General features: G+C 43.4%; 1 long non-coding RNA gene across 2 annotated transcripts in view; it reads right to left on the reverse strand.

The window, feature by feature from the left end:
• Positions 1 to 416: 416 nt before the first annotated feature.
• Positions 417 to 22,671, reverse strand: part of LOC141728770 (uncharacterized) — a 64,340-nt gene continuing 42,085 nt past the window's right edge. For both annotated transcript variants that reach the window (XR_012579941.1, XR_012579942.1), the window contains exon 5: positions 417 to 2,779. This is a non-coding gene — a long non-coding RNA (uncharacterized LOC141728770). The remainder of the gene's footprint in view (positions 2,780 to 22,671) is intronic.

Below are 22,671 nucleotides of genomic sequence, written 5' to 3' on the forward strand. Positions count from 1 at the left end.
AGGCTGAGAACTGAGGTCTGCAGCAATAAGGACTGAAATGTTGCCAAAAGAAAAAATGAGCTGTGCAGATGCAGTGGTAACTACATTATTAATCAAGGATTTGAACACCAACAGCAATGCATACAGTGTTCAAAATCACAAGCAAGAAGGAAACTAAAAAAAGATCACCCAAGAACGGAGTTCAGAAATTTGGGATGTAGCCATATTGTTACCAGGCTTAATTGTGACTGCATAATTGCTCATAGATTGTCAACTAATGTAGCAGAAGAGCACCAGCAAAGAAGTATCAGAAAATGGCAATGCTGGCAAAACAGGTCTCACTGCCTTTAGGTTGTCTCTTCAGGGGTCCCATGATAGCACTTTCCAAATGTTTTCCAAAAGATGTCAATATCCACCAAAAAAAAAAAAAGCTGAAGAACCAGATTCATGCAAATCAGAGCTTGAAAGGCTGAAGTCCAAAAATGACATATCCACTGCCGCATTTATGCTAATGTGGAAATTAATAAAAATAGAAGAATATTTTTTCTTTGCAAAGCAGAAGGTCTGGAAATCCAATTGCTGATGAAACAACCCAAAATATTGGCAAAAACTCACTAGGGAACACACTGGGTTATCTGAGTAATCCTGTGAAGAATCACAGAATATTCTCAGTTGGAAGGGACCCGTCAGGACCATCAAGTCCAACTCCTGGCCTTGCACAGACACCCCAACAACCCCACCCTGTGCCTGAGAGCATTGTCCAACCATTCCTTGAGCTCTCGTGGAGAGAGCTTGTCATAGCCTTGTGGCGGTGACCATTTCACTGGGAAGCCTATTCCAATGCCCTTTTCCTAATATCCACCCTAACTAACAGGAATAAAGAAAAATCCATCACTTTAGCTCAGCACAAAGGTAGTGGAAAATTATTTTATATGGTGTATCCCCAAAATTTCACTGGGTCTAATTTTAAAGGTAACAAATACATTTGCTACTAACATTTATTGCATTAATTGAGATGTTGACATTCAGAAATGTTTCTGAAACATTCTAAGAGCAGTGCCATGTAACAAAGAAATATTTACACTATAAATATTATGAGTTGTTCATAAACGTTTTTACCCATGTTGCTGATTTGCTATGTGTTCCAAGTACACAACTCATAGACTCATAGAATCACAAAGATTGCTCCTTGAACAGTAAATCTAGAGCAAGAAACTACTTTACTGAAACAATTAATTTAGAAGACATGATAGAGGTCTACAGGATGTGATTTTTTTGAATGAAGAAGCATAACTACAGACTACAAGATTTCATATGAATAGACATAAAAAATGCTGTCTGCTTGTGCAAGAGATCTTTAACTATTAAAGCAAGAAGGGCATTTATTTAGAAATGTACTATAAAGCATAAGTAAAAGAACAGAGGTAAATACCAGTAAGTAATTGTTCCCCTTCATCAAGAGTTATATCTGTGTACATTGCAGCTGATCCTAGCCAGGCCTCTGTGTTGTTTTACGAACATTTGCACAGCCAGGAGACAACATTAAGGTTACAAAGAAGCCCAGTGAATTGAGAACTCACCTTTCTGTTCCTTACAGTCTGTTGAATGTGTATTTGCCCCAGTTTGAACAGGTTTCCATTAGCACTCAATCTGGAATGACTCTCCACCCTCATAGGGAAGAATCTTTTCCTTGAATCCCATCTAAACCTGCTCTCTGTCAGTGTGAAGCCATTGCCCCTTGTCCTGTCACTCCAGGTCCTTGTCGAGATTCTCTCTCCATCTTTCCTGTGGGCTCCCTTCAGGCACTGCAAGGCCACAGTGAGGTCACCCCAAAGCCTTCTCCTCTCCAGGTGAACAATCCCAATTATCCCAGCCTTTCCTTGTAGCAGAGGTGCTCCATTCTTCTGATCATATTGGTGAGACCCTGGCACAGGTTTCCCAGAGCAGCTGTGGCTGCCCCATCCCTGGAAGTGTCCAAGCCAGGCTGGATGGGGCTCTGAGCAAGGTGGATACAAGTAGTGTCCCTGCCCCTGGCACAAGATGATTTTTTAGGTCTCTTCCAACCCAGGCCATTCTGTGATCCTCTGACTCTGTTGAGTTCAGTAGACAAACTGACCCTCTGCACCCTAAAGTGTTCTGTGACAGACCTGGGACCGTAGAGGGAGGACAGGAGACTTGAGAAGCTTGGGCTGTATCCTCCTAGATGACTCAGCTCCCTGCATGGGCAGATTTTGCCAATCCTGTATTTCTCAGCAGGAGCAGGAAGCTGGCATGGCTTGTGCCAGCAGTTGTGCTGCATTTTCCATCTTCGATGGTCCTCAGAGAGGATCATGCACAATGAATTCAGTGATTTTGTCCAACACAGCTTCTCTGTGCTTCATCTAGTGAAGCCCAACATCAAACCCTTTCAATAAGGGTTTCTGAGATACAGGAGTAGCAATAAAAAAATATCAGACAATGAAATTCCTCTCAGGAATAAGAAAAGTTTCATGGAGAAAAACACATTGCATTGGAGGATCTCGCAGATCACCCTCATTTGCCAGAGTATAGCAAGTGACTTCATTTCAGTTCATGATGTCCTTAAAACAGGGAGATCTAATTAAAGCTCTGTTTGGATGGAGAAACAGTATCAAGAGCAAGGAGAAGGGGAAGGATTGCTTTACTCCATGGCTATCACCTCAACAGACCCAGGAGACAGATTTCCCAGATTGTAAATCAGTTCCTTTGGAAACATCACCTTCTATTTCCTGCAGGAAACGTGGACAGGTAAGAGCACAGAAGAGTCCACAGGAACATCCAGCTGGAGTGGTAAGGAAAGAACACAACAACCACAAAGTGAGTACTGGAGGCAGAGGGAACCAAGCTTATTTCAATATCTGGTAATGGACATTGAACTCCTGCACATTCGCTGTGTGAGTCCAGAGATCTCCCACGCAGCAAACACAGACTCCCTTTGCTGCCATCAGCTGCTTGGACTTGTGCTTATGGCAGGAGCTGCTGAGTGTGCCACTGACAGAATGGAAAACTGTGTTAAAGAAAACATTGACACCAAAGTTATTGCTCCTGGACTCTGTGGAAATAAGTATCTGAAATTAGACTGTTGTTTTTCTCTGTAACTGGGTAAAAAAGTGCTGCCACCCATATAGCAGGTGGGGTGTAGGATTTCTGTCATCTCTGTCTAGCCAGATTTTAAGCTCCCTTCCAAGGACCTTGGAATTGATTGCTCTTATCAGGTGGTGAAGTAATTTTCCTCAATGGATTTGGATTTCTTTATGAACAGAAAGGTAGGGAACAGAATTAGTAGTCAAAGCAGGTAAAAGAGACTGTGTCTAATAATTTGCAAGAGTTATTGTCAATATGTGTGTATGTGGTGGGTTTTTTTGGCCAGTTCTTCATGCTGCTTTCTGTGATTTATCTCATTGCTTGGATTCTTTTCTACTTACTTGCCTAGTGTTTTCTTCCAACTACTCTCAAAAGTTTTGAATATCCAGTATTGGTATAATTCTGTGTCCCTAGAAGCCAGCAAGAGGAACTTTAATCATTACTAATATCAGGGAATCAAGACCTTTCTCAAACTGCCTTACTGCATGTAAACTGGGGAGGGGTGGAAGGGTGCCTGCATCCTTGCTCTGCTGGAAACAGTCTCCAGCCTGATTGTCATCAGGCCCTATCTCCAGGCACAGCTGACGCTCTCCAGCTGAAGCTTCAGAGAATCACATTTTCAATCAAAGTATAAATCACCTGGTGGACTCTTACTGTGAGTGCTGGGGGATTTATTTGTGTGCCTCAGGCTGCAGCAGCAGCAAACCTGAATTTGGAAGTCCCAACTGAGCTCCAGCTGTTATGGTGGTGCTTAAAACTCATCTATCTGATTCACTGTCCTCAATCAGCCCGAAGATTCCTTTGTAAAATAAATGATTTCCAGGTTTTGCTTTCCCACTGAGGATATTATTTAGGATTATATTTCCCCAAGTATGTTAGCATGCATTTTCCAGGCTGAATCCTGTTTTATTTTCGGCCCACATTTCAAATGCCTGTGTGTTATTTCTCTGTCATCTTTCATTTGCAGTTCTTCATCTCATATGTATATTTTCTTAAACTTTAGTTTGTATATAAATGGATTTAAAACATTACTGCACACCTTCCCAAGTTTAGCATGTTCTTGGCAAACAGTCCTGTTTGTAGGCACAGAATCCAAGAAGATAAATTTACAGGAGACCTGAAGAGGTCTCCTGGTCTATTCCCCTGCTCCACCATAGCATCAACACCACCTAAATTGTTCCTAGCAAGCATCAGCCTGTTTTTTTCTTAGAATTCTCCAAAATTAAAAATTCCATTATTTCTTTAGACAATTTATTCTGAAAATCTGTTGTAGTGTTTAGTTTAGCTTTCTCCTGAAAGATTTAAAATCGCTGAAGAATCACTTTGATCCTTTATCTTAAGCAGATTTTTTTACAGAGTCTTCCTTCAGGCTGAATCTAAGGTCTGTGTTTCTGACTAATTATCAAGTGAGGGTGGAAACCAGGAATACTTTCCATTCCTTTACAGCCTCATTATTGCTTTTTGTTGTTGTTGTTCTGTTTTCCCAGTTTAACTTAAGAGCTGTCCATAACAGAATAGTTCTCAAGGAAACACTGGGACTTGCCATTTAAAATCTTTCACAGCACATCAACTGCAATAACTAATAGCCACACAAAGACATCTTGGGAAACATTTTACATGAAACTCACAGTGAGAGCAGATTCTAAGAAATCTCAGTTATGTTTGGCAGTGTAGTAGTTATAGGTCAACCCTTGGATTTTTATTTTAAAGCAGCATTTCAGCGCTGTTAAAGGGAGTCAGCCTGATCAGCACAGTGACTCCAGCCTGCAGCTCCCTGGATCTTTTGGGAAACAGAATAGGGTTTATACCTGACTGTTCCTCCAGACCCCTCAGTGGGAGCAGGTGTGGACTGACAAATTCATTATTATTGCCTTCATGCCTTTTCCTCCCTGGTCTTCTGACCCCAGACAACTGTGAAGAATGAAAAATATTTTGTGTCTGCAGCCATTGGTCATTAAACATGTTACTATAACCATCTTTTTGTTTAATGTGACCTTCTGAGCAGTCATTGGTTGGTGGCAACTTCTGGTAACCATGGGCCTCAGCTGGATCTCATCCAGTCCCTCACAGACCAATTCAACACTCAGAGAGAGAAATCTTTCCATTGACTTGAAAACGCATTAGCTTGGGCCTCTCCATGGACTTCACCTTCTATCACAGTATTCTGAGCCTCTCAGCTGCTACTTGCAACCTCCTAGAGTCTATCAGCCACAAGTAGAGCTAAAGTCTTCCTCTGAAAATACCTGAAAATTGCATTTTAATTTTGCTTTAATCCATAATTATTTCACACCAGTGTGTTGCTGAAGACAGCCGGGTCCCAGACAGCTAGAAGGTTTTGCAGGATTACATTAGCACAGGTTGAAGATGACCCCTGGAGGACTAATAAATGCTGGCAGAGTGGTGTGCTGGGGATATGGTGCTGCTGGGTCCTTAAGGAGAGATTCCACTGCCTTAAACCAATTGTTTTACAGATTCAGATTACTGAAGGTTTTTTAGGAGTTCATGAATGGGAAACTGAGGTTAGCACAGGGCTCGTGAAGGGCAGGATGGTTTCCCTGCTCACTCCTTTCTGTGTTTAAACCATTTCAAAATTCCCTCTAGACAGTGGGGAACAGCAGGCAGCAGCTGATTTTGGAATGACCATGTTCTGTCTGTGCTCTTCTGCTATTTGTTAACTCCCTTTTCTCACTTTTTTTTTTTTTTCATTTCAGACAATTCTTTCCCCCTGTCTTTTCTGCTCCTTCACATTCTTTCACCCATATCTCTTTTCATGCACTCTTCCTCAAGCTTATTGGTTGTTTTCTGTAAGTTATTTATGTGTTATTATTTCAACTGCAGTAGCAGCAACAGGCCTGAACTGAGCTCCAATTTTGCAGTTCAAATGTACAGCCAGGGACATGCATCACCCTTTTTATGGCATTGTTTTCCCAGAGTTTTGTCCCCAATGTTGAGACACTCTCCAGGATTTGCATAAAAAAATGTTATGCTGTGCATGCTCCAAAGTCCTACAAGCATTCAGCAGTCTATGGAGAGTTGGAATAGTTTCTGCTCCTTAAGGTGTGTCAGAGCTCCTCTGTGCAAGGCATAGGACACAGGGATAAGGAGGAATAACACAACTCAATTTACATACATTGGGTTCAAACTTCAGAGTAGACAGTTAAGCTCTTGTTACAGTTAGTCTTGTGGATAGAAAGCCACTGAGCCTGGCCTGCTTAATTCTGCTTCTCACCTCACAATACAGGTTTAACAGCAGCTTTTCCTCCACTTGGGAATTAACACATTTCTAGAAGGAATTGTTTCAGAGCTGTTTCCCTTTGAGAATGAGGGATGAAATTATCTTGTTAACCATTTTCTCCTTTGCCACCTTAGCTTTTGGTGGAAACTCTGCAAATGTACTTCCAAGAGCTCATAGGTGTCATAAGTAGGGAGGTCCATGCAAAAAAAGTACCCCCAGAAGATTAATCCTGAGAGATTTACCCATTTCCCCCTTCCTTTTCCCTAGATATTCTCCCCACTGTATCCAAACATTGATCCAATCACTCACAGTCACCAGGGACAAAAAAAATCTGTATTTTCAGTCATTTGAACAAATGTTTGTATTTTTTTTTTCCAGCCTTGTGGTAAGAAATCTGAGTTTCTAATCACTAACTTTGTCAAAGTCAGTTTGGGACATAGTAGGAGAGAAAGAAAGCAAAACAAAGACAAACCCCAAATCCAGGACACAAGCTTACCCAGAAGCAAACAGAAGGCATAAAATTAAGAAAGAATCTGTGTGGACAGCCTCCTGTCCACAGAAAATCCTGAGCTTGGAGACATTTTGACAAGCCAAGTGCTGGAGCTGCATGATTTATAGGTGCTGCTGTCAGTAGATTTATTTTGTGGGTCTCTTCCGAGATTATCTCCAGTTCCGTGGTTTTGTATCCCGATGCAGGGCGCGTTTTGCACTTTGATTGTCTATGTGCTGGAGATGTTCATTAGGCTTTCAGGGGGATATTCCATAGCTGTAAGCCTTTTAAATCACATACAATGTGTTTCTTATTTCCCTATGGCATTCTGCTTGCATCTGCTTGGTATGTGGGACGTCCAGGCCAGCCGCATTTCAGTGGCCCATTTGTCTCCCAGGGATGGAGCACGTGGCCAATAATACAGGGACATGCAAGCATTCATGGTGCTTTTCTTTCGAAAGCACGTGCCAGTGTCTAATACAGTCAATACTTTTAGGGACAAAAACAAGACAGGATTGTCCCCTGTGCTCAAGAAGGCAGAAAAAACCCGAGCGTTTGCCCTTGTGGAAACTTTGCATTTAAGATTCATAGAAAACAGGCTAGAAATTCATCCTCTAAGGAAAGGATGAGGATTTATAAAGAATGTTGATTATGTTTATGAGTTTATTTGCTAGCAAAACCCCTGAATATGTCTCAGAGGCTTTGGAATCCCTGCATTGCTGCTTTACAATAAAATCCCTCAGTGAGGGCTGCAGCAGACATGCAGGGTGAAGCCTGAGGAATGCTGAAAGAATATCTGAGGGAGAAATCCTCCTGCTCCTCCTTTTTTTTTTCTTTTCTGCACTCATTGCAAATGAGCAAGGAGAAAAGCCTAGGACATGGGCTGGGATTCCTTAAATTCCACAAACACCATGCAGCTGCCTAAGTGCCCTTGCCTCTCCCAAGTGTTTTCCCACAGGTCACTAAGCATCCGAACATCTGCTGCTGGATAGATGTACTTCCCTCCTCTCCCTGGCCAGGGTGAGTGCATTGAACCCTGGTTAAGCTCTGTTAGTCTCTGCAGGAGCTCTCCGTGTAGTTCAGCTGCAGAGTTGAGTCTAATCCATGTTTTCAGAGCACACTTCCTACTAGGTGAGACTCCCCACAGAGGAGGAGTTTCTTTCCTTGCCTCCTGCTGGGCACTTGGATAAAGTAGTTAACATCCAGAGTAGTTAAAATCTCTCTTCAGCCCAAGCACGTGTGTTCCAAAGCAGGTGGTGAATACTCAGGACAACAACTTCAGAAAAAAAGACTTTCTGGGTGCCTTCCTCAGTCAAGGACTCTGATTTCCATTGAATACATTGGGAATATTAAAAAGCTGAGAAGCCTGTCAATGATCTAGAATGGAAAGCAAACCTACTGGAGTGGTAGTCCTGCTGGAAGAACTCCAGAGAGTTATTGGGACAGCTGTTCTCCCTGCCTTCCCTTTTCAGCAGTTCCCAGTTTTATGTAAAAGGGATGTTGGGTGTATATTCTGCTGTTTCCAAAATGAAGATATTTAGGGAGACAGAGACTCAGCTCCATTAGGCCACAGTACTTAATAAAAATTGGGAGTGTCAGTTCATATTCACTAAGGAACTGCCATGGGTTTTAGCCTTTTACTGCTTATTAGTGTTATTCAAAGATCAAAAAATCTCCATATCATGCTTTTTAACAGAGAAAACTGCAGTGTTTTAGTAACTCAGAACCTTAACAAGACATAACTGTGCCCATTTTGTTTCCCCACTTAAAATTTTGCACGGCCTGACGGAGCAGGAGGCGCCATCAAATGGGCTCAGTATCCCCTTTCACAAATAAAGCGTGTACAAAGTGTGTCAGCATTTCAACTGGGGCCCTTCTCCTGAAGGCCTTTAATTAGTGCAGAACGCAGACTTCAGTTCTTTTGCCAGGGTAGATGAAAATGATTTTGGAAGACAGCCCAGACAGAGGAATTTGTCATAGGTTAGAACTGTTCCAACTCTAAGAACCAAGTGTACAGCTTATGCAAATCACTTTGCTAAACACAGATTCTGTGTTAATTTTTTTAAGGCTTTTTCTTTGACTAGCAACAAGAGCTCACTTGCCAGATCTTGTCTGAAATCAAAAAGAAGTGATTCCTTCTCTACACCCAGAAAAAAAAAAAAAATGTTTCTAGTCTAAAACATGCCGAGAAAGAGCTGGCATGTAAGAATAAGGCAAATGTTCATAGGAAGTAGAAATGGAAAAGTCGGATGACATCACCGCTCCATCTGCCCAGAGCCCTCAGATTCCTCAGGACAATGTGCTCCACAGTCCATTGGGGATGAGGCTGGATGAAGCACTGAGCAGTGTCTCAGACTGAACTGAAGAAATGGCCTAAAAATGGAATGTCAGACTGTTTTCCCAAGAACTGGCAGGTGCTGCCACCGTTGCCCCCAAGAGCCCTATTCAGAGTGCATTGTGCAGGTAGGTCTGGCACCTGCTTCAAATTATTAATGCCAAATTACATCAACTGTTATCCAGTTTTTTTTTTGTGCTTTAAAATCTGCCAAACCAACATTTGAAAAACTAAGAAAATCAACAAGATAGCAAAGCTTGACTGGAAATTGCCCAGTTTCAAATTTTCCAAATGTGGGTGCATGCTTATACCATAGATGACATTCAGCTTCAAAACAAGACCTCATATACCATGTTCAACCACACCACCCTTATATTATTATATCTCCCTTTAGGAGTTCCTGAAAATGCCCCAAAATGGCAATTCTCTGCAGGGATTTGCTATCACCAGTGTTCAGCTCAGTACAGGTTATCAGAGAAACTTGCAACATTGTAACTTCCAGTAGAAAGTTTCAGCTCATCTGGTTTAGATGCGTGCAATCAGAGCTGAGTGACTTTGACACCCTAGAGTGATGCTCATTCGATTCATTTTGGTCTGATGTGCCCACTGTTCCACCTTAAAAACTGCTTTTGAACCCTGAAGTTGGGTAATTTCATTTTGGATCCATAGGAAAAAAGAAATCACCCTCTCCTTGGTGAAGCTGGAGATTTGAATGGGAAGCTGTCCTCAAAATATAACAGGTTTATATATATTTAAGGTTTACTGTGTGAATCACCTATCATAAGGATTTAAATATCTCTTAATTTATGACAAGACATAAAATACTAAGTAAAGATAGCTAGTTAAATTATAAAATTACTAAGAAATGTCTATGTTATGATGTTTGGGAGTTAAAGCTTTGACAATTACATGTGATTATTTTATACATATATAGTAGTATATAAAAATATAAAACAGATATGTAATGCACAAATGTATTATCCATACAATATATTTTAAAAAATATATTCTTGTATGCATTTTTAATAACTTTTTTAAAATTATGAGGAATATGACACAAACACACATGGTACTTTAGACATTCTCCTAGCTTTACATTCCAACAATCTTGTGAATCTAATTTCTGTAGTAATTCAAGATTTATTGACTACCATAATTTCCAGCTACAAGGTTATATTTAAGACTGAAAATGCTATAAAAACGTCTTTGCCAATTTGAGTCCCTGTTCCTGTGGTTCTCAGCTTATTGAAATCTTGCTCTGAGATCTACAGAAAAAGAGTTTGGTTATATTGTCGCAGACCGATCCCTGTTTCCTGAATTCTACACAAATTAAGAAAGTGCTTCAGTCTTTCTTTGAGGCTTCTTCAGTCTTCTCCATTTAAAGTCAGTGGCCTCCTTCACAAGTAAAATCCATTTCTACAGGACCTGGACAATAGGACTCAAGTCAAAAGAATCATAGAACCATGGGATTGTTTGGGTTGAAAGGGTCCTCCAGAGGTCATCTACTCCAATCCCCCTGCAGTGAACAGGGACGTCTTCAACAGACCAGGCTGCTCAGAGCCTCCTCCAACCTGGCCTTAAATATTTCCAGGGATGGGCATCCGTCACCTCTCTGAACAACCTGTTCTAGTGTTTCCCCATCCTCACCATAAAAAATTGTCTTCCTTATATCTAGTCTGAATTTACCTTCTTTCAGTTTAAAACCTTGTCCTATCACCTTCACTAATCTGCTTAGTCTTAGCACCAAACTGCACAGAAGACTCCTAAGTTGCCTCCCCAAGCCCAGGCAGGACCCAGAACTGCAGGGAATTGCTGAGGTGTAGTGAATGCAATCTAAATCTAGGAAAGGTGTGGAAAAAATAAAAATAATAACAAAAAAAAGTACCCATATGGGTCAAACTGGGAATATTTGGTATGTTTATAGATGCAAGGACTGAGATCCTAACACAGGAGGAAAGGCTGAGAGAACTGGGATTGTTCAGCCTGGAGAGGAGAAGGCTTTGGGGTGACCTCACTGTGGCCTTGCAGTGCCTGAAGGGAACCTACAGAGAAGATGGAGAGAGACTCTTGACAAGGGCCTGGAGTGACAGCACAAGGGGCAATGGCTTTACACTGACAGAGCACAGGTTTAGATGGACATGAAGAAGAAATTGCTCTCTGTGAGGGTGCTGAGGCCCTGGCACAGGGTGCCCAGAGAAGCTGTACCTGCTCCAACCCTAGCAGTGTCCAAGGCCAGGCTGGATGGGGCTCTGAGCAACCTGGGATAGTGGGAGGTGTCCCCGCCCATGGCAGGGGAGTTGGAATGAGATGATCTTTGAGGTCCCTTCCAACCCAACCCATTCTGTGATTCTCTGATTCTGTCTTTAGTGGTTGCAGTGACACAAGTCCCAGCAGATGGTGCCAGCGCTTCCCTGAATGAAAGAAATTAAACAAAATTCCAAAACAAGGCACTGAGTGTTCATCAAAGAGAAAGTGGATAAAGGCTTTAGGCTTTGTGGTCTGTCTGGTTCAGCAGAAGCCATGCAGTGATGACATTGATGGGTATAATGGCAGGGTAAAACAAGAAAGATATATTCTTTTAAAAAAATTGAATAATTTCAGGAAGATGTTTGGGTTTGGGCTGTCTTTAAAACAGTTTCCTATTTTATTTTTTTTAATCCACAGAATTTTGCTCAGGAAACTGCTGAGTTCAGTGAAAGGAGATGACAGACCTGGCTTTGCAGCAGAGATATTGCTACTGAAAGTATGATTGTCACCACAAGCAGTGTGCCATAAACACATCAAGGTTTAGGCAGAAGAAAAAATATCATTGGTTGAGGTTAGACTTAACCATGGCAAAAAAAAAAAAAGAAGTGGGTTTAAAGTTGATACTTTCACACTAGAAGCTGGTAAGTATTTAAAGCTCTATTAAGTAACAGTGTTTAACTATTGCAGGGGTTTATTTGTTTGTTTTTTGTCAAGTCCAACTCCAGCAAAACTTCAGAGGTACCACTTTTATACTCTTGTAAAGGCAGTGGGAGGATAAGAACTTTAATCACATTTAACCACAACTCTGCAATGGGGCTTTAGAGGAATGTTACATTATTTTCTTTGCTTCCCATGGTGTTTTCTAACAGAAGGGTTAATTATGTAATTTTTTTTCTGCTCCATCCTTCTCAGATCAGCAGAAATCTGAAACAGAACCTCCAGTTACATCAGTGAGACTACAGTTTGTCTCAAGGTCCTCTTAGAGTGCCACGTGAACTTGCTCCATCCCTTACTTCACATAAGCCATTTCAGCTGATTGAACTTACAGGCATGTCAGTGGAAGAAAACATAGGTACTGACTGCTGCTGGAGACTAAAAAAAGTCCCAAAGTACACCAGTTGTGCTTTTTGCAAAGGAAACGTGTTGGCCAGAGAATAAGCTGCATTCCCAGTAGGATCTTTGAAACTGACACAAAGCATTTCTAGAAATTATGCATGTTTCTTTCGATGGCAATTCAATGCATTTCTCTCTCTCTCTCCCCCACCTGCCCGAATCTTTAGCTTCAGTTTGCCAGAGTGGCTGAGAACAGCGGCTGACACCCTTCCCCAGACATAGAAATGTAAGGAAAACCCCAAGGCCTGATTGTATCTGTCATTTGTACCACCAGTCGTGGGCTGCAAAGGCTGAAAACAATCGTCCCCCCTCCTGTGCCAGGCCGGCGCAGTTATTGTTGTTGCCACCGTTTTGTCCTGCGGCGGTGACCCCGGGATCCCCGGCACAGAGTGTGGAGACACAGGGAGCAAAGCCCAGGGCAAAGCCTGAGCCGCTTCCAAAGGGCTTCAGTACATAAACAGGAGGGGGATGATTTTGTTGTTTCCACTTTCCAGTCAGAGAAGCAAGACCTGGGTCAGTGACACCAAAGGAGGCAAGAAAACCTCTGGCTTGTAGGTCCCAGCTCTTGTGGTCAAAGGTATTGCTGGTTTCTCCCAAAACTTCTCCTGCCTCTCCAATGGATGGCTTCTGCTCCCAGTTAGCACTTCCCAAGGCCTCAGGTCTGGTGGGTAAAAAATGCGAAGTCACAAAGTCATGGAATCATAGAATAGCAGAAAAACAGAATGGTTTGTGTTGAAAGGGACCTTAAAGATCATCTCATTCCTACTCACCTGCCATGGGCGGGGACACCTGCCACTATCCCAGCTTGCTCAGAGCCCCATCCAGCCTGGCCTTGGACATTCCCAGGGATGGGGCAGCCACAGCTTCTCTGGGCACCCTGTCCCAGGGCCTCACCACCCTCACAGGGAAGAATTTCCTCTTTATATCCAATCTAAACCTTCTCTCTGTCAGTGTGAAGCCATTCCTGCTTGTCCTGTCACTCCAGACCCTTGTCAAGAGTCTCTCTCCATCTTTCCTGTGGGCTCCCTTAATGTCCTGGAAGGCCACAGTGAGGTCACCCTGGAACCTTCTCTTCTCCAGGCTGAACAACTCCAATTCTCTCAGCTTCCTTACAGCAGAGCTGCTCCATCCCTCTGACCAGCTTGGTCTCCCTCCCTAGGACTTGCTCCAGAATCCATACCTTGTATTTCCTTGCCTTGTTCGTGACTGCACTCTCCATGGGTGGGGTGGGAGCATTTCTGCCCTGCCCCATGACCACTCACATCTGTGCCTCCATATCTACTCTGGTTTCATTTTTCCACATATAAACTGTACCTTTCCCCTTAATCTCATTTTCTTTGCTCTTTTCAACTTTCTGCCTTGTGTATATCTGATACTTTTATTAGTCTCTTGTATTTTCTATTTCTGATCTATATACAGTTTAATTCCTATTATGACTATTTGGTTCCTATAAAAAGTAAAGTTTATTGTTGGGACTGATACAAATCTGGAAGGAAAATGTCATCGCTTTTTTCCTCCCCACCAAAATTTGAGGTTTCACATTCAGTTCTCTGAGTGGGTGAGGGTTTTGCTATTTTCAGAAACATTTCAGTCAAAATCTCCTGTTGTCAAACAAAATCTGAAATTGTGCTGAAAGTTTTCATTGAAGCTCTGAGTTCCAATCAACTATGTTCTATTGCTGCAGCTCTACAATAATGTCACTTTGTGTCTGTGTCCTAAATAAACACCTTCCAGTATGGGAGGAAAACAGCCTATTCTCATTAAAAGGATTGCTTACCCTGAGGAGTACATCTCACACAATAATAAGACACCTAAAAGAAATCAGGAAGATGCCCCAGCTTCAGGAGACCCAAATTTTGAAGGGCATTTCAAGTTTGTCAACAGAGAGAAAAGGCTCTTTGCAAGCTCTGCAAGTTTCTTTGCAAGGCTCTTTCCTGTCACGTCTGGCTTTGCACATTTAGCACAGGAAAACACTGATATGTCAACTTGAAAGATGAAGCAGAACTTCTAAAAGGTACCAAGAGCAAAAGCAACATGAGTTCAGAGTGGTTTCATAGCTCATACCATGGGTTAAACCTGTATTTTCTGCTGTATTCCTATCCTTGCTTCATGAGAGGGTGGTTGATATGCCCAGAAAATGGTTGGGAAGACATGTCCCAAGACATGGTAAGATCACTTGGGGATGTACCACAGTTGGTTCAGGAGGCTTTTGTTTCTTCCTGGCTGCACCTCCTTGAACTGTGTTGCAGCTCTCACTTCCATGGCTCAGAAATGCACATCCCATGTGGCAGCATACTGATGCTGTTCCTGGTAGATACCAGGATGCAGTTCCTGATACAGATGCTGTTCCTGGTAGATACCCATACATAGGCATTGCACAGTGGATCATTTGAGGACCCTGTTTCCAAGCAGTCCAAAAGAAGTGAGGACCTTGCTTATATCTGGTGTAATACCACGTTAACACCAGCTATTAAAGTAAGGAGTAACAGGCATGTGAAGTATGATGGTCTCACTGCTTTTCCTTGTGTAAAAAAATTTGTTTGTGATAGTGATTACTCCATAATGCTGATGAGATCTGACCATAGCAGCAATGAAAGACCCAGCTCAGCACTTAAGCACACACTGAATTTCATAGAGGTCCTTAATTGTTTTCTGCTGGCTGGATTATTTTTTCAGACCTCTGGATCGCTCTGCCAAATGGAGGGACTCAAACCACACCACTGAGGTGTCCAGAACAGAGACAACAAGAGCACAGTCCCATTATTCCTGTGTATAGAGAAATGGCTGGAAGGGACACAAACCCAGTGGCTGTCATTGTCATGCAGGCTCTCTCTGGGCGCAGCAACATCCCAGCTCTGCATTCTGCACGCAGCTCTCAGGGCAGCTGCTCACAACAATGGGGCCTCTATTCCTTCTGGCCCAGGCAGGGAAACAGAAGCATGGTGAAAACATAAGCTGCTCAGACAAGATTAAATGCAGCCCATGTAGTGATGAATCCCATGAGAAGCATTTAGGTTTCCATCCTCGGGTCTGTGCCCTACTGCCTCAGGTAGATGCCTCTCTGGGACTCTGGAGCTCACCTCCACTTCTATCTCCATTTGTGTTTTCATTGTCCCCAGGACAGATCTGGAAATGCTGGAGTCCTATTTGAGCTCAGCTAGCAGAAATTCCTTAGTAAATCTGTGATCAGATTTGCATCTGAATGCAAAGACAACATTTCCATCATTACTATTGTGAAAGAAGTCTCCAGGACAAACCCCAGTACAGATCCCAGAGCTCTGCCAGTTCATACCATCTAACTATGCTTCCTTCTACGTAAGGAGACAAAGATAATGTCACAAATAATCAGAGGGGCAGGAGGGGAATTTTCCACCATGGTAGAAATTTTCAGAGTATTTAATATTCCAGCTTTGGTGCAGAAACAATAAACAAGCAAATACATGTTGTATGTCTGATCCTGGAAAATTCTGTCCCAAATCAGCATAGCACTGTGATTAACTGAATGGCTTGCACTGCATAGTCTGTCTTGTAACAGTTGGAAGAACAGTCTTTTCCCTTGATAATGCCTGAGTGTCAGGTTCAGGGAGCTGGTGTAGATTTGGTGGCCGTGCCTTCTCCCCTGTCTGAGATTAGCCACCATCTGGTAGTGCTTCAGAGAAGAACCTTTCCCCATTGTCACTTCCTTTGTCTGATGGTCTGTAACATCTGACCTCTGCTTCACAGGTCGTGGCCTTCACCTCCTTTCCTTCCAACAGGAGTCCCGACAGCAGGGTTAAGTTTATGTGATACCTCTGGTAAGTGCTACTTCTGAGCACTGGGCTTTTGCAGCGCTCCTCCTTTCTTTGATGCTAAAGTTTCTGTTTTGACCTCCGTGCAACATTAAATCAGTCTGCCCTATCTGCCACCAATCTGGCTCCTTGGTTGCAGGGCTCTGCACTCCTGTTTCTCTCTTCTGGCTTATGGTCTGTGCAGAGCTTGTGAGGTGTGTGTCAGTTGTCTTTGCAAAGGTAAACTTTTTTTCGTCTTTTCCCATAATCAGAGCCTTAAATTCTCTCTCTCACTCAATTATATAGTTCTTATTTTTGTTCCATGATGGAGTAAAGGTCCACCAATAATCAAAACAAGAGACAATCTTGCCCCAAAGTGCTTTCTCTCTGATGTCAAACAGGAGACATTTTACATTTTTCTTTATTAAAGGACTGAATTGCATGGCAGGACTCCCATGAGCTGCTGTGAGAACAAGAGTCCATGTTAAGTGATTTCCTTAAATTCACAGCAGAATGTTCTGGCAAGACAAGTATGGAGCCCTAAATTCCTGAATGTTGAATCCTGTGCCACACCACTAACAAGAAGAGCACTGAGGCTTCAGTGATAAAAGGAAACCATGGTCTTCCTTTGTCACTCTTCCTACCACTGTGGAGTGTTTTCCCATTCTCATTTCCTAGACTGAGAGACTCAGGCTGACAAGGAAGTGAATTTAGATTCCATGTAAATGACAAACTTGACAACCTTGGAAGTAAACATTTAGCCACACACAAGAGGCTTAGACATGGAAACAGAAATACAAATGTTCCTTGCATGAACTTGCCAATTCCTGGGTTTGAGAAAGAAGCTCTCTCTGTACAATAGCAGTTTTACTTTTCCTGAACATTCAGACACATCTTTTTGAAGAATTTGGACAAACACTGGTGCTCTGCTCTCCTGGAAATCAGTTCAGGTCAGACACTTGATTACTTTTAGATCCCCTAACTGCCCTGAGAGTGTCAAGAAGAGCTGCTGAATGAATGGGCAGGTTGGTGATGTACCTGGTAGTGTCCTGTGTGAGTCCCACAGCCAGTCCCTGCCCCTGTCTGGGACCACAAACCAAAAGCAGCCTTTGGTTCACAAGCTCTGCAAGCATGTGGCTTCACAGCATGACCAACACCAAGGATGTGATTGCACAGGGGCAGCTGAACAATCTGAAGCCCTTGCTCCAGGAAGAGGCAAGGAAGGATAGGTGAGAGCAACCATCCCCAGGTCATCCCGGGAACAAGTCACAGGCCCAGCCAGACTTGCCTCAGTCCATGATGGAACAGGGATCCTCAGGCATCCCTCTGGTACCTCTGTGTCTGATTGTGCCCCAGGGCACCTCTCCCCTGGCTCTCCAAGGCGTGGTTTGCTGAGATGTTTTCTGGCACACCGTGTGCAGTTCCTGGCTGGGAAAGGTTGGAAACTCCTGAAGTACAATTCACCTCAACAATGCATTTCAGACATAGGGCCAGACAGTGCCATCACTGAAATCATGGGCTGCTTTGGGTGCAATTTCATTTGTAGGTGTTTTTCAGCCTGGTTCCTCTGACACAGCCATGGAAGTGCCATACAGGCAATTTAGAAAAGGGTTGTCACCACTACTGTTTATCCAGAAAGGCCTAGAGTAACAGGACAAGAGGAAATGTCTTCAAATTGACAGAGAGTAGGTTTAGGTTGGGTATTAGGAAGAAATTCTTCCTGTGAGGGTGGTGAACTCCTGGAGCAGGTTGCCCAGAGAAGCTGTGGCTGCCCCATCCCTGGAAGTGTCCAAGGCCAGGCTGGACGGGACTCTGAGATAGTGGAAAGTGTCCCTGCCCATGGCAGGGGGTTGGAATAAGGGGATCTTTAAGGTCCCTTCCAGATCAAACCATTCTATAATTCTCTTGGAGGATCTTTTGCATCTCATTCTGCTCCCTCTGGGGGAGCTGGGCTGAAATGCTGCTGCTCGCCCTTTGGCAAGGAGGGGTGAATCTCTTTCAGGCATCCTTTTATATTTTGGAAAATGTCAGCCAAATAATTACTGAAGCTGCTTTAAAATTTTTAAAGTCTTAATATAAAATTCTTTCCAGTATTTCAATGGCAATGCAATTCAGTTTTGGGGGAAAAGAGAAAATAACAGCTATGATTCTGTCCTGGATATTTTGAAAGAAGACCACTAGGTCTCATCCCTGGCAGTGTTGAAGACCAGGCTGGATGGGGCTCTGAGCAACCATTTCTAGTGGAGGGTGTCCCTGCCCACTGCAGTGGGGTTGAAACTGGGTGTCTGAGGTCTCATCCCGCCCAGGCCATGCCTTGATTCCACGATGTTCCAAACTTCCAGCAGGCGCAGCTGCTGGCGGTGCCGGCAGGGGCCGCGCGCGGACCGCGGTGCCGGAGCGGATCCCGTTCCCGCATCCCAGAGCGCTGCAGTCGGCGCTGGCGCCTGGCTGCTGCTCTAGCGACAGAAAATAGCAACAGCCCGTGGCTCAGGCTTCTAAAAAGGCAAGTTTTCTATGTTCTCTTTTCCATTGGGTTTGGCTCCTTCTCTTCCTTCACTTGCCTGTTGAAGCTCGAGCTTCTGGGATGAATTCTCCTTTGCAACTACCCTCCCTTCGGCAGAAGATGCCGGCATAAAATACCTTGCCTTTCCTGGAGGGCTCTCTTTGGACTAGGAGAACCTCAACTGAGTGTGAAGCCCGTGTTTTACGGCTTCTTTAGCCTGATGTCTCAGAATAATGACCAACACTGACATGCAGAACATTCGGAGTTGTGTACAGGTAACTCAAGGCAGGCAAATATTTGCTTGTCGTCATTCCTAGGGGAAGCCCACTTAAGAATAACTATGTACATTGTATTCGAGATGCCTTTTTTTCCCCCAGACTGGAAAATGAAACATTTTCTCTGCACACCCAGGGACGGCACATGATGTGATTCTTGGACCCGATGGTCCTGATGAGTCCCTTTTGACTCAGCATATTCTGTGATACTAAGAACCTGGAAAACCCAGGGAAAGATCTTCCAGGGCATCTCACTTTGGATTTGTCATCGACTGTGGCACTCAGAAGTTAACCACACAGCTAATAAAAGAATGTGCAGTAATTCATTTTTAATGATCATTTCCTGGGTGTGGCAAGTGGTTTTGTCGCTTTAAATTCTTATGCAAATAAAATCAGGCTAATCTTCTTAAATAGGTAGCTGTAGCTGTGTCAGCCTATTCCGAGCTGGCAGGATTGCTGCATAATACTTGGAATTCTCTAAATTGTTCATGTCAGTGGGATATCAACTATCAGCACAATAATAATGATAATAGGCATGTGTTTGCTTGCATAGAAGTTATTGCATAATTAAGGGCCTCATTAAGGGTTTTCAGTACCACAGAAGAATGCCCCTAACTTTCTAGTTGTTTTCATCCTATTAATACCAACATCACACAAGCCACTCCCCAGGCGACTTGTTTTAATCACTGGTTACTTGGGAAATTCAGATGTAGCAACATATCTAAAATGAATTAACAGTGAAATTATTGCCAAAGTGTTTTCATTAAAAGGGAGGAGTGCCTTTGGAGAGACTGCCATCTCTCCAAAGTGATGCTCTCTCATTCTGGCTTTCTTGGATGGTGCAACCACGCCCCTAATCTGATTCCAGTCATTCCACATAAGTGGTATGGGAGCAGTAATTGTTAAGTGTAAACCTTCTAGTATTTTCAATTCCACTTAAAAAAGTAAGCAATGCCAACACTGCCTCACCCCAGCAATACAGGAAACCAAATAACAGTGCTGTGCCACCCAGGAAAGGTCACCCACATCCACAGCTCCAGGGCATCACAATCATAAGCATCCTCCAGGTTGACAAGTTCCAGGGAGCATCCATATCCCAGTACTCATCACAAGGTGCTCCATCACCCAGAACAATCTGAAAGCCTGCTGCACCACAGGGAAACAACCTGAGAGAGCTCTAGCATGCCCAGATTTCCAAATTGCACACTTACAGGGATTCTGTTAGGTGGAGATGCCCACACCATAGGGCAATCTGAGGGATGCTGAGAGCCCTGAGAATGCCTTGTGCTGGAGTCCCTGCACAGGGGCCCAAAGTGACTGCAGTCCCTCTCTGAGGCAGGCCTGAGACCTGCAGGGTTGGATCTACTATTCCACCTGTGGACCTAAAGCCTGGGTCATTAGCATTTCTTAAGATGGCAGTAGATAATCCAGGAAGTCAACCACAACCCACACTGTGAAGCAAGGGAAACAAAAACAACACAATCGTCCCTGCCAATGTGACCTAGGGCAAAATTCCTTCCTGACCCTAGATCTGGCGATTGGTTTAACCCAGGTATGTGAGCCACACCTGCCCACAGGTACTTGAGAAATTTTCCAATACCACTACAAGCATAAGCATGCTTGTCCAGCCTTCTTTTTTTCAGTCAGGGCAGTGCCGGCACTTCAAAAGTGAAATTAAACTTTACCATGTGGATGATAAATCATAGGAGCTATGAACACTGTTTCTTCCTAGTCCTCAGGCAGCCAGCAGAGCATGAAGTCTGTGACTGACACTAGATACAGTACAGAAAAGGGCATCTTGGTCACCTTTAAACTCCTTTCGCTCATCCTCATTACATGCTTGAGAATAACAACACATCAAGCCCAGCATCAACTTTGTAGGTGAAAACAACTCCAATGGCACAAAATCCTCAAAAGAGTAATTAGCACAAATATTTCTGGTAAAAAAATCTTCAACCACACAAATATTTCTGGTAAAAAATGTCAGCCTACCTGTGCTTTTACCCCTCCTGCTGTGGAATGCTAGGCAGCTCTCTTGTTTCCTCTGAAATTAGAATGGTCTATGGATTTTAGCATAAACCGGTACAAAGCAGACAAGGCAATCACAGCACTTTGTGAAAATTTGAAGGTCTGTGTTCTGCATTTTAACCCTGTCAAGCTGTATCAAAAAGAAAAGCAAACTGGCTACACCTTTGTTTTTAAACTCCTACTCTGACAGCCTAAGATAAGGTCAGGGCTGGAAGTAAGAGCAAGGCTGGGGAAAGAATTATGGTTAAGGATAAACACACCCAGGACTTCAGAAGTGAGGCCAAATGAACATGTGCAGTTCTTCTTAGGTTATCATGAATCCTGCTAATCCTGAATACACAAAAGAGTGGCCAGCAAATAGAAATTGTATCACATTATTTATGAAGCCATAATTTTAACATCTTGCAAACCTGGTTGTGTGTTAAAGCAATAGGCAGGAAAATCATAACCCGATCAGTGCAAGGTGGGCTGGGGAGCAGCTTCACCCTGATTGTTACAAGCAAGGTGTGAGGTGTTTGGACTTACTTCCACCCTGGGTATGGACTTGCTGCAGGAACTCCATCAAATCCCTTGTCCAGGCTTCTGCTTCCCCCTCACCTTTGGTCTGCTGTTATTTAGTCTGAAAGCCTGGGAACAGGCACTTTTTTCAACACAGTGTTTTCTTCAGTGCTGGGCATGACAGAGGCTGATTTCACAAGACTTTCCATCCTACAGAAAAGAGACAAAAGCTGCACTAAAAGAATGTTGTTTACACTGTGATTATCTGTAACACTGTGGTCCAACAGTAAAACAAAAAAGTGGTCAAAGTCATGTGCCAGGCTGAATCATCTGGGAAATGTTAAATCCCCTGCCCTCTCTTTATCCCCATTTCCATGGCTTGGACAATCAGGAAGTGTCATTTCCTCACTTTTAGACACATGGCTGTGCCAGTTCAGTAGCCTGGTTTTGCACCTGTTTCCCTCGGATTTATTTAGAGGTAAAATCCTACAAGAACTGTTATGTCAGAATCCTCCCACTCATTAACCTTGCCAGGAAAGAGTTTTTCACGCAGAATACCTGGGACTGCAATATGCATCCCTAAGGTTTTGTCTTCAGGCCTGTCCTCAGTCTCAGCAGAAATCCTGGGAGCTCAGGACTGGTTTCCTCATAAACTGTCAGTGGGCCTGACATTTCTGAAGTGACATTTCATGGGGGGGTCTCAAGTGCCCATGTCCACTGGTATTGTGGAGATTTTCCTGACAATGACAGGGAAAGAGCAAAAGGATTTTTAAAGCAACTTCAGCAGCTAAATCTATCTGTAGTTTCTTAGGAGACAACAGGTTTTCCCATGTCAAAACTTGCCATAGGTACATTTCAAAGGTCCACCATAAAAAGGAAAGCACAGATAGGGGTCATCATAGCTCCATCCTGTAACTTCAGCAACAACACCACCAGAAGACAGACCCAACAAGGTCAACAGACAAAACTTGGAGCTGACAGGGCTACTCTGTTGAAAGCAGTGGAGTTATTTCCATGTAAGTGAGAGCAGAAACCAGGCAGTGTTTTGTCTTGTGGAGCTGAGACACCACCACCACAACTGTTGTCTCCTGCTTTTTCT

The sequence above is a fragment of the Zonotrichia albicollis genome, chromosome 4 (genome assembly GCF_047830755.1).
Source record: "Zonotrichia albicollis isolate bZonAlb1 chromosome 4, bZonAlb1.hap1, whole genome shotgun sequence".
NCBI classification, from domain to species: Eukaryota; Metazoa; Chordata; class Aves; order Passeriformes; family Passerellidae; genus Zonotrichia; species Zonotrichia albicollis.